This window comes from Saccostrea cucullata, unplaced genomic scaffold, assembly GCF_032062105.1.
Source record: "Saccostrea cucullata isolate Sc308-1 unplaced genomic scaffold, CSIRO_AGI_Scuc_v1 ctg2846, whole genome shotgun sequence".
NCBI classification, from domain to species: Eukaryota; Metazoa; Mollusca; class Bivalvia; order Ostreida; family Ostreidae; genus Saccostrea; species Saccostrea cuccullata.
The window spans coordinates 82,352-98,039 of NW_026920312.1; positions in this window are offsets into that span (position 1 = coordinate 82,352).

Sequence of the window (15,688 nt, forward strand, 5' to 3'; positions counted from 1 at the left end):
TCTGTGGAATACCTAATTTTACAGGTAAATCTTGTGCAAGGATTGTCCCAGTACGTATTCTCCGAAAGATCGTAGCTTCCACATGCGACTGGGATGATCCTTTGCCTGATGATTTGCTCACCGAATGGAACGCTTGGAGTCGTACACTATCTGAACTAGAGGATTTGCGTCTACCCCATGTCATTGTACCAAATCTCAGTACAGCTGTTTCCAAGGAACTAAGAATCTATTGCGATGCTTCTGAACGCGCCATCGCTGCTGTATGCTTTCTACATGTAACATACCCGGATAGTTCATGTTCTACTGGATTCGTATTGGGGAAGGCCAATCGCTCCATCAAGTTGTTACCATTTTTAGAACTTTGCTCTGCAGTGTTAGCAGTAGAAATATCACAGAATGTAGTCGACCATCTCCAGATTAGCTTAGACAACATTCAGTTCTTCAGTGACAGCAAAGTTACCTTGGGTTATATCCACAACAACACAAAGAGATTTTATGTATATGTCGCCAATCGCGTTGCAAAGATCCGCAGCTATACAGAGCCTTCTCAGTGGAAATACATCCGTTCAGAGATGAATCCGGCAGATATTGGAACCAGGGGGAAAATAGCGACCTTCAAGCAAGTGCTTGGTTACTGGTCCAGCAGATGATGGTGATTTGCATCATTTTCCAAGTACATGTGATTATAACCTAGTGCAACCAGAAGAGGATGTGGAGATTTTCTCACAAAACTGAAGTTAAAGAATTTGTACCAAGTGAAGGTCTTGGTTCAAAAGTGTTCGAGAAATTTTCTGATTGGAATAGACTGATTACTGCGTTGGTCGCAATTCGTCGAAAGATTCAGCATTTCCTTGGTTTGAAACGTCAAAATAGTTCAAGATGTATGAGTGCTGTTGAATTGCTACTTGAAATGGAACATCATGTCATCAGAGAAGTCCAGTCAGTAACATACTCGGACGAGATACGCTTGCTCAAGAACTCGAAACCTCTGAATAGGTGTAGCCCTATCGCGAGCCTCGATCCATTCATTGATGACCAGGGTCTTCTCAGAGTTGGAGGACGATTAACAAATCTAGGTTCCGACCTCCCCCTCACAACTCCTATCATCTTACCTGCCAAGCATCATATCACCTTGCTCATTGCTCGTAAATGTCATGAAGAGGTTCGTCATCAGGGCAGGCATCTCACAGAAGGCCATATTCGTTCTGCTGGGTTTTGGGTTGTAGGCGCCAAAAGACTTGTTTTTATCCACAAATGCGTCATTTGTAGAAAGCTTCGAAAATCAACCGAAACACAAAAGATGTCGAGCTTACCTGTTGATCGTTTATTAGGGCAACCGCCATTTACATCCGTCGGCGTTGATATGTTTGGTCCATTTGAAGTTGTTACTAGGAGAACTCGTGGAGGCTCTGCAAACAGCAAACGTTGGGGCGCTCTCTTCACGTGTCTTGTGACAAGGGCAGTGCATATTGAAACAGTGGAAGAAATGTCCACTTCCTCGTTCATAAATGCTATGCGACGCTTTATAGCAATTCGGGGGGATGTACTCTTGTTCCGCTCTGATAGAGGAACTAACTTTGTAGGGACAGCAAATGAGTTGAAGATTAATGTTGTCAATGTATAGATGGTCCAATTCATGATTTCTTACTTCAGCATCAAAAAATCAACCCCCCACATTCCTCACACATGGGAGGAGTGTGGGAAAGGATGATTGGAGCAACCCGCCGTATATTAGAAGCTATTTACAACACAAATCCTGTCTTACTCACGAGGTGCTCTCAACATTCCTTGCTGAAGTCAGTCACATATAATAAAAATTAGTGTAAAACACAAACATTCCAATGATCCTCACTTTAATTCATACGCAAAAATTATTTGAAAACCGTATTTTATTGGATGTACAAATTCCATATATGACATTAAGCACTGGAAAAGACAAATCTTGCCGCCATATTTTGGAAGCGTTACAAGGTTGAATACTTAAACACCCTACAAAAAAAATGGACTGGGACTGAAAGAAACGTTTCTGTTGGTGACATTGTGCTATTGAAAGATTTCAGAATTACCACGCAATTGTTGGCCTATGGGAATCGTTACCAACATCATCCCAAGTTCGAAAGTTAAGACCTCGTGCGCAAAATTCAAATCAGAATTTCTGTTGAAGGCAAACCAAAGACATTTTTGCGTCTATAAGTGAAGTGATTTTATTACTAGAAAATCAAATGTGAATCTTGTAACTCATGATGTAAGGTTAAAGACACTGAGAGACTGTAGTCATGTTTTTGTTGTATTTAGTTGCTTACTTAAGTGTTCGATAAACATGTATAGTGTATTAATTTTTCCTTTTGGAACTTGATCAAAATAAATATGTTGAGAGTGTGCCGAAAAACTCAATCCGGAATTTTATTTGTTACTGTTCTAATTTTACGCTCGCTTTCATATTTCCCGCGTGAGATCAAGTTGTTTACTTTACCGATGGAATTTGGCTATTTTTTCTCTATCAGACAACAGTTTTTTCACCTGATTGAATAAAGGAATAATTACTACTGTAAAACTCTTCTATTCGTCATGTTAGCTGTCTGCAACCCTACCTAGAGGCAGCACACTTAATATCTGTCGGACTATAAGCATTCTGCCCGCCTTATCCCCCCATCTTCTTTGTTTTTAATTTGCTTAAAATTTGCCAAATCAAGCGGCTTTTAGTGTCTTTTTTTTAATCTTCTTTTTTGTTTCGAAGTGTACTTCTCAATTCCGAATCAAACCAAGGTTTGTATTTGGGTATAATCATAACCGACTTCTCAGGAAGGCATTCTCTAACGCTGTCTAAGAATGCAGCTGTTTAATTTTCGGTAGCCGTATCAATCGATTCAGCGCTGTAATTAGACATTCCCAATTAGTAGCTTCATCAAAAGCATTAGAGATGAAGGAATTAAAATCTCCGGTGGTGAGAAATCTTAGTGTGGCCAGAACTTGTTTAAGGAACGGGGGTAATGCCTAGGTCACAATTAAGCCGATGGTCGGGCGACTAAATTTTTCTGGTCTTGATCGGCTGACACGAGTATCGGGCGACATGGAGAAGTCGCATTAGCTCCTAGGAACACTGATAACTTGGGTAAATAACACAAAAAATCTTCCTTTCAATTTATTTTTTGTTTCAAAAGATTTTTTGAAGTTATATGACATTAAATATAATGTAGAGAATACCAAAATAACCGCCCTTTTTGCAATTTTCTAAGCGCCTGGGGAGGTATTAAATAGGGATCATTCGGTATTCTATGTTTTCAGAAACAGAACTGATGGGTACATTATGTAATTGAGGCTGTGAGATACCTTGGAAAACAGCTCCCGAATTCACCAAAATTCCGTGGATTGCATGGGAGACTCCGTCAAAATAGACAGCGCCATATGTAATTAATATATTATGATACATATAGGTAAATATAATGTTTCTAGTACAAAGGTATAATTATATGCTTGTGCATGTTTATTAGTCTTATTAAACATTTTTAAAAAATCTGGCAATGTGCAAAACCTGTCAAAAAGACTAATTAATAGTATAATGAGAATTCTGAAAGACATTTAGTCATTTTTAATGAAAAACAACACACACATACAAACACACAAAGAATGAAATAAGATGTATTATTTGCTCAGCTGTCAACTTTTCCACTGTTGAACAGATCTCCTTTAGCACTGGGATCGAAGAGACTGGTCTTAATGTGGGTGCAGAAATGCGACATTTGCTTGTCTTAATGTGGGTTCAAAAATGCGACATTTGCTATCAAAAACCAATCTCTTGAAACAGGAATTCGAATCCCATGGCCTGGATATAAAGTCTCACAGATAGATGAAGTTAGATGAAACAATAAGATCAAGAAGACTTTTCTAGGTTAATCGCAGGCAAAACCGAGAACTAACCCTTGGAGTATACCAGGTGAAACTGGCAAAAAAATCACTCTCAAGAACACTAACCTGGATAGGACATATGAAATCTGAACTGACAAACATCTACCGGGCCTTCTGGTTGCTAAACTTCAGAGCAGGCACATATCAGACTGCAGATATAATACTGGATAAGATATTCTGATGGCACAGTGACCTCGTGGTATTGTCGATACAGGTCAGGTGCAAGATTAGAATGAGTAGGTGCCTCCGCCCATATAACAAGTGCCACCTGGTATTTGCCTTATCAAGCCAAATACGAACAAATTGGCAAAAACTGGTTGGATTTCGCTGGTAAGACTTGGTTGAAGATGCAGCTTACGTCCCAGAGGCCATTGATGAGAGTGACAGTGAGACAGAGGTCACTCCATTGATGAGAGTGACAGTGAGACAGAGAGTGACAGTGAGACAGAGGTCACCAAAGAATGACTGATGAAAGGACATGGTTGATCTAACATTAAGAGAATTCTTGTGGGAAAATGCATTTTTTGCAGAAAAGTGAAATACATGTAATGTTTTTATTTATTTGCATAATTTTACACCTGTAAAAAAAATACATTGTTAAAAAATATATATTGCTTTCTACAAAATCTGAAAATAATGGAGAGACTATTAAAAATTGATGTAAGTAATGACGTCATATTTTGCTGAAATAAGATGAAATGCAACATTAATACACTCTTACGTCAAGGGGTTATATCCTCTTACCTCTAAAAGGTAGATTAGAAATGTTTATGTGTTCTTAAAGTACACATGGTAATTGTGGGTTTTTTTATTTTCGAAACAGGGGGATTTTCCCTAGTAAAGTATTTAGCTCTTTTTAAAAATGCTAACAGACAAAACAAGTAGTAATCTCTGTTGACAAGAACATTCCCGGTTAGCTTTACTGCGATAGTATAGTGTCAAAATGCTACTCCACCTAAATTGGCCTGACTTCGTTATAATGGTTTTCAATTTCCTGCGCATAGATGGCGCTCGTGTACTAGAGGTTATGATTTCGGAATACCTCCAACGGCTTACTAAAAGACGTGAAAGTAAATTGCATGGTTAAATATAATCTCTGTCCATAATATTAATAATTCAAATGCCACAATATTTTTGTGTACCAAATTGTACGGAACTTTTGAGGCCGTAAATTCCCAGAAGACCCAAATAGTTGAATAGGTGGGACATTTTTACTCATACTTTGTTTTCCTTCTTGATTCCGGTTCAAATAACAAATCGGTCACAAAACTATTTAATTTTGCAAGACTAAATTGATCACACAGCTTTTGATCATGTCTTTTTCACAATGAAAATATCATTTCTTATCATCATGTTATAAAAAGTCATATCTTGCACTGCATAGACTATTAGTTACATAGTGTTATAGTGACAGGGTACGGGGTGATACCTGGTTAATAAATTTCATACCTGGCGACGCGGAGCCGAGTCACTAAAAACCCATGTAACGAATCTACTCCACCGATTTAACATTAACGTATTGTCTGTTGTTTATAAATGCTTTCCTCTGCTTCATGCTTCACCACGCTAATACTGTGCCTTTTATGACGCCAGGTTGTATTACTTCTGTATTGTTGTTTTCCTGAAGAAGATAGAAACTTGAAAAACAAGCAAGGGAAGTATTAGAAGTACTAGTACCGGTAGTTGAAAGTCCAAATAACTCAGAAATGGTGGTCGAACAAAAAAAAAAGGACCAGCATGTAAGGAAAGACAGAAATTCAGAAGAAAGATCAAAGTACTGAGAGTACTGATGGGCGGAAGCATGATTGCAAGTTCTTATGTGCAAAACTTTAATGACACATATTTGAAGCATAAGCTGTTTTAAAAGGGGGAGGGTGATAAATATTTTTTGATGGATTGTAGTATTGAAACCAAGGAACAAGAATAAACAATCTGTCTCCCTATTGAAGCGGAGACATCAATCGCATCATCTCGGGTCCTTCCGTCAGAGTTCGGAAAAACAAGCTCAAATGTATTAACATCACCGGATGTTAAAAATGTATACAGTTCCTGTTTATTCAAATATCGGATAGACGGAGTTAAAAGTCCCATCTATAGTATATTTTAGGTAATATCATTACATTGAAAAAAGTTAAACTCCTTATTCTACAGATGAAAGGTCTCCATGCATTTATTTCAAAGATCGTGAAAAACGAGGGTTGTCATGTCTTCTTCCATATACATTCGAGGTCGTTTTTCCCTAGTCGGAAATTCTCCGAGGAGTTGCGATTGGCGGAGACATGAGAATAAGTGACGTCAATAGCAATTTGAACATTTTAACCTTGGATGTATTGTGCATTTGTGTTTTATTTGATAACTAATTTTAGTACCCAAAATTATTTCCAATGGAATTGATATTTCTGTGTACATGTATTACATTGATAAACATGATAAAATCGGCTTTGTGTGTTAACAGAGCTTAATCTAACAGGTTCAAGATCAAACTTTTATCTACATTTTACCGTGTAACTGTGTTCAATTGGGAAACGTCACAGTAAGCGATAATTAAATATTCCATTTATTGTGGACATCATGACACAGGGTTCACCTGTCATCAGCATTCGAGACTTGTGATTTGTTCTACCTGGGTCATAATTCTGCCAAGAGACAAAACAAACAGGGAAAACAACTTTCCAGAGGCTATCCAAGTCCAATTTGCCCTTCATTGATAAACATATTTTGTTTCTGCAATAATGGTTTTCACTTAAAGCACGGAATTAATTAGGTGTATTTTTTTTTTGAAAATATATGCATTTTTAAGAAGAATTTTTCTCAATTAATATTATTCCAAGTAATTTTTTATCAAGTGATGCTTTCTATCTGTTAATCAATAAAAAATTTATTAACTGCTTCAACTTTATATACCTTACATAGTTTTGGGGCTATTGTAAAAATAAATATTTGGACATGCTGACCTTTGACGAAACCTCAATAAATATGTCGGAACCCGCCATTACATTTGCTTTGTTGACCTTTCGACCTCTCATAATGTTTGCTCCGTTTCATGGTACTCCAAACGGATGTAGCTTAAACTAAGGGCAGACAACCCGCTAAATCAAATTCAACTCACCTTATCAAAAAGCGTGTGTTATGGCGAATTTATTTTAACAATTTTATTTTGATTAATGTAAAAAAGTCCAATAAAAATAATAGCTAATAATTGAACGAATAGTTATTTTAATACTCCTGAGAAGAACTCCTGAGAAGAACGAAAGACAACACATGCACTGTACGTTAAACAAATCGGGTTCAACATTTGATTAGCACGGGGTCCTGACGCCATCTGTAGAAATACTACGAGGGACAAAATAGTTCAAGTAGGTAATTATGTTTCAGAATTAATGACAGGTACATAGCTACTGAGGAACATATCTTTTCAATAATCTTGTATAAAAAAAGATGAAAAGAGGCATGTAACTCTTTTTATCAATTGTTTATTTATATGTATGTACTAGCGTAATATTTAATCTAACACAAGACGATTCAGCGTGAAATTACTGTCAACAAACCCACGTGGAACACAAATGGTTTACAATGGTTGAATGGAAGTGACAGGCCTTCTCTTCAAAATAAGCAAGGTAACTCACGCTGTGTGATTAGCCTATCTTTTATTGTCATCCTTATCTTTTATTAGCTCTTCTGAGCCAAAGGCTCAAAGAGCTAATGCTATGGCCATTTGTGCGGTGTGCGTTAACTTTTTAGAATATGGGCCATAACTCAAGAACCCCTTGGCCAATCAGTGTCAAATTTGTAACAGGGTATCCTTGGCCCAAGGGCTACCCTTCTTTATACTAAAATAAGGGTTGGGACCCTTAAACAAGGGGAGATAATCAGGAAAACAAAACCAAAAGTACTGGTTGCTAAAAGTACAGTGCAAATGGCGGATTCTATAGGGGTCTTGTCTTTATACACGTCATGCTTTCAATAACAGCCTTTCAGAGACCATTCACGTCCAACTTGCCCTTCAATGATAAACATATATTATTTCTACAATGTTTGTTTTCACAAAAAGCACAGAATTAAGTAGGTGCATTTTTCTTTAAATATGCACATTTTCTGATACATTTCTTCCGAAAAATATATATATTTTAAAAATATTTGTTATCAAGTGATACTTTCTATTAATCATTGATATATTTAAAAACTGTAGACGTTTTGACTTTATACCACACATAGTTTTGGAGCAATTGTAAAAATGATTTTTTTAGACTAGTTGACCCTTGAGTTGCTTACAAATTTTTAGTTCATTCTAAATCAAAGAGTGAAAGACAGGAGGTCATCACAATTAATTTTGTCTTCTTTCTGTTTGACACTTATACACTATTTCAAGAGCTTGAAAAAAGAACTTAAGGCCGAGAAAAAAGAAAAAGAAGAGCTGAAAAGGGAGTTGGAGAAAATCAGATAGGAGAAGGAAAAGTTCACGTCAGAATTCAAAAAGTTCAACTTTTTCTACTCCTGATTATAAAAAAAAAAATAGCCAAGATTTTAAGCTTTTATAGACAAATTGAAGTTAAGATTTCTATGCATTTTATCGGGTATTTCTATCTTTTTTATTTGTATATTCCAATGTTTATATTTCCTGAAAGTAATTATTGTGTAGTTGCCATGGCAACAAAATACACCACATCTCTAGAACTTAAACATTATGGCATTATCAATGACGTCATAAGTGACTCTCTTGTATAAGTATGACCTCCATCAGTACCTGCTTATATATACTTACAAGATGGTTACTTTCCTCCAAAATATCTGTCGAAAAGATGTGTTAAAGCAGCTGTCACAAACGTACATCTGGAATCAAGACGTCAACGGATGTACATCCTTCCTTTCTTTTCAATACAGTAACCACAGGGAGATCTCCGCAAACTATCTGGAAAATTCCAAGCAACATCCATGAAATTAAAATTTTTAAATTTATAGCCAAGCTATGGATTCTTTAAGATTCTCCTCCAGAACCTTGTCCCCTCTGCGAAGGGAACTTCAGGAACATTTTTGAACACATATCTACAACCTGTCTAGGCACAACCGCCATCCGCGAAATATGGTGGGATACAATGATCGAAGACTTTGACATTATATTAAATGCCGAACTTTCCGGTCTCGGTCTACATGACCTGTACCTTTTTCTGCTCGGTGCTAGATCATTCTCAAGTACCTTGTCTCACTTTGATGGGCCCGGTCCACAAATCTTAAATTTTCGTGTCCTCAAGGACGTGGCAGCATGGTTTAACAGCCAGTTGCGTAGGAGAACAGAATGACCTATACATGCATTCTATTTGCAACTTTGTTCTTTCTTTTACCTTGTATATCGCTCTAGTCAACACCTTGTTCTTTCCTAATGTAATCCAATGTACATATTTGTCCTTGCTAATTTGATCTGTATTTGTTTTGCTATTTTTTTTTCTCTTTTGTGATGTTTATATAATTTGACGTGTTTTTATTCATGCAATCTCCTACATGAGGAAATATAGATAGAATGAATGAAAAAGTGTTGAAAATTATGGGCATGTTGAACATTTTTTAAGAATCGATTTTAAGTATTATACGTGGGGGTAGGTCTGGGCTGGGGGGTAATCACCAGAATTTAGCATTTTAACAAATTACGTATTACACCCGCAAGATTTTAATACTCGCAAAATCGCTCGAATAGTGCACAAAGTTTATTCGAGCTAGCAAAATAGTACAACCAATAAAACATTGTTCTGAATTTTATTTTATCGTAATTATTTTCTCTTTCTAACGGTGCAAGAATTAGTCTTATATTTGCAGTATAAATGAAGTTATAAATGTTTGTTACATTGTTATAAATGTTTTTTACATATTGACAAAATTGTTGGACATACACTGCCCACCATAAATAAGTATACAGTCTCAAATATACTGATTTTGACATGAAGACATAGGTTTGCTGTATTTAAAATGTACATAAATCTCCTAATTGAAAATGTACAAAAAAGAGAAATAATTCATACAAAAATTACATGAATTTCTCTTCCCTATTAATGTTCAAAAGTTAAAAATGTTCTAATTTTCCGGAAATTCTTAATTAACTACAAAACAGATATTACCTGTCTCTTATCTTAAAACATCTCAAAAATTAAATAAAAACAACGATCTTCTTTAATGTACACTCCTTTGTACAAAAAACTTCAATTAAGATATCCCAATAATTCAATAAAGAAGACTTAAAGGCTATGTGAATGTAAGGATGCCGGGAAGATCATCTTTAGAGCAGAGGACCCTGTGCAGTGTTTACCATCAACTTGGAGTTCCAATCACTGAGACGGCCAGGGATCTAGGAGTAACAAGGTAAACATTTTTGCAGTTTTAAAAAAATATTTTGAATCAAATGAATTCTTAATTTACGTTCAAGTTCTGTACATGTAGTTTGTTAATTGAAATTCTCCATTACAGGAGGACAGTCTACAGGACCATTCAGCGGTACAAGAGGCCAAGATTGTCTACAACAAGACAAGATAGAATTCTGATCCGCCAGAGCCTTGCAAACAGGAAAGACACCATGCTTATCCTGAAAACATCTTGGAATCAAAGTGGGGTATATGCCTCTGATAGCACTACTCGCCGAAGACTGCTTGAAGCTGGACTTTCTGCTCAGGTAGCAAAGAAATAAAAAACCTCTTTTAACCAACGTACATCGCCAGAAGAGACTGGATTTTGCCAGAGCTCACTTAAACTGGACATGGGTGGACTGGTCCACTGTTTTGTGGACCGATAAATCTCGCTTCACTTTGTTTGAATCAGATGGTAGGATCTATGTAAGACGAAGGTTACATGAGGAGTTCAAGAACTGTTGTATAGTGCCAACTGTGAAGTTTGGTGGTGGTGGAGTTACAGTCTGGGGCGCTATGTCGTACAGAGTGACAGGTTTCATGAAAAGAATTCAAGGAAACCTCAATTCTCATGGCTACATTGACATCCTTGAGAACTATGCAGTACCTTCTGCACATTTTCTTGGCTTTGGTGACAATTACTTTTATATGGATGACAATGCACCATGTCATACATCCAAAATAGTAAAGGATTGGATGGCAAATAACAACCTGCTATCACTGATCTGGCCACCACAAAGTCCTGATTTGAATCCAATTTAAAACCTGTGGCGCGATTTAGGCATTGCAAAGAAACGCATTCGGACTCAAAATTGCAGTGAGCTCTTTCAAGTTTTCAGTGATGCATGGGACAATATTCCAGTCAAAAGACGCCAAGACTTGATAAAAGGTATGCCACGTAGAATACAGGCAGTAATTGCAACCCGTGGTGGACACTAAATTTTGAGATGTGTTTACAATTTGAAAGAGATTAAAAAATTGTAAATTTCAATTATTGTTTAAAAGCATTTACAGGTTGTTTTTATAAAATAAATGATATTTTAATGTTTAGTTCTGTTTTTATTACTTTATATTGAAAACACATCAAATTTCATGATGGTATACTTATATATGGTGGGCAGTGTATTTTTCTGTAGAATAAAGCAGCTATGGTTTGGCAGTTTTTTATCATGGCTTTAATTTTAGATAAATTGAGAAATGCATAATCAGACAATGAATATATACAATGGTCAATAACTGTTCAATAGTTCAATAGTTCAATAATACATGTAATGATCAATAACTGTTCAATAGATGAGTAGATCAATATTATATGTAATGATCAATAACTGTTCAATAGTTCAATAGATCAATAATAAGCAATGCGTTCACAAACGATGGTCTACAACGACTTTATCAATAGTATATGACGTAGAATCAATAGCAATGGCACAATCACGGAAGCACAATTATTGGCCGCAGATCCTGGAAGATAACAGAACCTGCAGCGTGCTTCAAGCAAAATTCGGCTATATGTCGACATGCAACTGCAGCAGTTCCAAAGGATGCATGTAGACAACTGCCACAAGCGGGCAATTTTGCCCATACCATGACAAAAACTGCGTTATTATCCCCTCGCGCAACTAGTTGCGGAGGGGATATAGCATCGCGAATGTGCGTATGTGTGTGTGTGTTAGTGTGTTCGTTACCTTGTGGGCAAGATTGACAGAGAACCTTTGCTTTAACCTTTCTCAGCGTTTACATACTTGTGTGGCAGTATAAAAGGAGGAAGCCTATTAATTTTCAAATCCATTGATGAAATATTTCTACAGATATCGCGTTTTTTCCTGTCTCGAAACCCTGACATTTTATGTACGAGTTGACAATAATCATTTCCGTTTGGGAACCAGTTAAAAGCCGTGTCGAGTCTGTGGGAACGAGATTAAAAGAATTCGATGAACTGTTTTATTACCAAATTCCAACAGGTGTCTGGGAATTTGGAGTGCACGTTTAATTGAAAGTGTGTGTGTGGGGGGGGGGGGGCTTAATAAGCAAAAAAGATAAACCCCAATTTTCAATGCATAAAAATTGTCTATATTTGCAAAAAAAGTTGGAGGGTAAGCCCCCCCCCCCCCCCTCCTGTCGGTTCCGACGCCTATGCCACAAGTTCAAATAAACTCTCGATGTACATTGTTATTTTTCATTACAAAAAATGCATATTACATGGAACTGTGAAATATACTAATTAGGTAGGTAAATAATTAAAATTACTGAAACTTGTACTTGTAGCATACGTTATATGTTTCTACATATAAGGGAAATTGCCCAATTACGTATACATATTATGCCCCCATCCCCCCAACTGAAATCCTATGCAATTTGATTTTTGTTAAAAATAGACACCCCAACCCCTTATAATTTTGTTAAAGAAATACATGTAAATAGAGCTGAAAAACAATCTAATAAATTACATTAAACTTTACTACCCAAAATTAGGTGTCAATGTTATCCCCCCCCCCCCAACCAAGACGCTTTCCACTTTGCATTTTGTAAAAAAAAAATTGGATCAACAACAACAATCCACTAATAATTTTGTTAAAAATAAGGGAGTTGATCCTAATGTTGCGGGTTTGAATCCCACTGTGCGACGTGAAGACTGGTCCTTCGAATTAGACCGTGTAAACAAAGGGCCAATGTCCCAATAGATGCTGGTACAATAAGATCCCTCACTGCTCAATCGCCCTCAGTGCCTATTATATAGGAAAAATGTGCAGCTCTTCACGGGCAAGCCTTCATATGAGCAAAATATTCATGATAGGGACATTAAAGAAGATACGTTGTATTATCAATCTTTAACATGTTTTACGTTCCTTTAGAGAATTTATCTCTTATGACATATTGCCATTACCAGTGATGTTCCTGCCGCGAGGGGATGCTCCGCTTAGCGGTGCCCTTGTTTAACTTGCATCACAATAATAAAGAAGGGGGTAGACCAGAACCTGTTTACAAATAATACTGTACAGGCCACCTTGTATACCATTCAAAAATAAGGTTTGGGCTACATCAGACAAATGAGTACCGTCAGGAAACAAATTTGGTGTGCATTGCATTAAATCTGGGTAGTAAAATATAACGCAGCACAGTTAAAGCAATATGAGCTGCATTTTTGAGAATTTTATTTTGCTGGTAAAATGTGTTATTAAGATTAATCTGTAGGACACAGACTACCAATTAGTTTGCTATACATTCCTTTTTAACATAAAAAATATTTTAAAAAATTACACCTGCTCAACTTACCTGAAACTTGGCACAGAGTAAGACCATTTCAAGTCCAAAAATTTACCAAGTTCTCAGGAACATTCATAGTCTGCAAGTCCTTTTATGGCATCGCAAATAACCCCTACCCTGCTTTTTTCACTTTCTCTTCGAGGAAAGGGTAAATATGGGCCTCTTTACACCCTTCCTACTACGCACTTAAAAGCAAAATTTCCCATTATTATCATTTTTATAATTTTTTTCAGACCCTCTCCTTTCCATTTATGCCCAAAAATAACCGCTTTCTACTCCATAAACACCCCAAAGAATTTTGAAGAAAAAACCTCTATTTTTAAACTGGAACTACTTGAGTGGTCAATGAAAGAGGGGTAAAATTAGTAGTCTGTAACCTAATAAGGACACAGACCTTGTCTGATTTTGCTGAAATTTGACATGCTGGTGTCTTTGGTTTATACAAAGTGGCCGATGAAGTTTCATTGAAATTGATGATCCCTTAAGAGAGTTATGGCCCTTTAAATAATGTGCTGGAACACCTTAAAGCAGAGGGTAAAATAAGCATTAGACATACAGTTCTCAGATTTGAAATGCTCACAACTCACATATATTACAGTAATTTTCTTTTCTTATATTTTTGTCAACTAGATAAATATGTCCTACACAAATTTCAAGAAAAAAACTTAACCTATTACTTTAGTAAATATTTTTTTTAAAAAAATTCAAAAAATACTTTCAAAAAGCATAAAATTCTTTAAAATATTAAAAATAAAAATATTTAGCAAATTTAAATTTTAGTAAAACTAATATTAAAAAATTTTACAATGTTTAGGCTATGAAAAATCAGTATAAAAGCTAAGGAAAAGAGATTAATACCTTTGTTATACATGTAAGCAGATTATCCAACCTGATCAATTCAGCCTCTGTCAGGAAGTGGTACTTACAACTCTAATTGGATTATCCCTGGTCATATTTAGACTTCTTTGATGGATATTTCTTGTAACAATATGCATGATTAGACAACAAATACCATAAATTCTATGAAAATTTGGATTTTATAATTCTGAATTTACAAAAAAAGGAACTTAAATATACATTTTACCTACATACATTCTTCAGGCTGCTGTAAAAAAGGGGAGGTAACTCTGCACTGTAAAGGTACCATAGAACAAAACAATTAAAACGCATTTATACATACATTCAATTGTTTAACACAGAAAATACATACCATGCCTGTGTCACATATAATTAGTCCTGGAGTTGCTTGGAAGTTCACTATTAAGAACAGGAAGGAGGGGGGGGGGGGTAGAGAAGGTTCTATTAAACTGGAGTACATAAGTTCTGTCTGTCTTGTGGAGCACTATTTCTGCACAAAGTTTATCCAAATTCTCTAAAACACCTTTTTTTGTCAAAAATGATGATTTTGTCTGATATGCGACCACCGACAATGATGTCCAAGATTCCACAAGAGTAGAAAAAGGCAGTAGGACCAAACATCCCATATGAAATGTTGAGCACCTTACTGACCTCCCCTGTCTTGGTCAATCACAGATCAATGCCAGCAACCAGACAGCAGATGTTCATTTCCAAAAGCTAAAGGAAAAAAAAGAAAGTTTTAGAGAGTATACATTAATAAGCAACAGATGATAATGAACAGATGAAAACAGTATATAAAAAAGAAAACAAACAAAAAATAATAAAAACTATGAATCAGTTGATTGTATACCTTTAACTTGGCTGCTTTTGACTGCAATATTGATGACAGCTGTATCTTGTTTTCTGAATGCTCACTTTCTCTGCTTCTGGTACAAAAATTGTTCACTTGTGACTGGCAACTGGCCTGAATTTTTTAAGTCACCCATCCAGGCTACAACTGCATGCATCCCCACAATCCGCTTAATATGAGCCACTAAAAAATGAATTTAAAAGCATTTTAACTTCAGTTCACATTCATAATTAATAAAATATTGTGTCAAATTAATAAGTAATTTGGACAACAATAATTACAAACACCAAGTAGCTTAAGTTTTGAGAAATTAGGCATTTCTTTCCTACTAACAACAGTGTAATCTGAACAATCAAATGTTAAAAACATACCTTGGTTTTTGAACTACATTTGACATTTAAGAAAACAGGATAGGCGG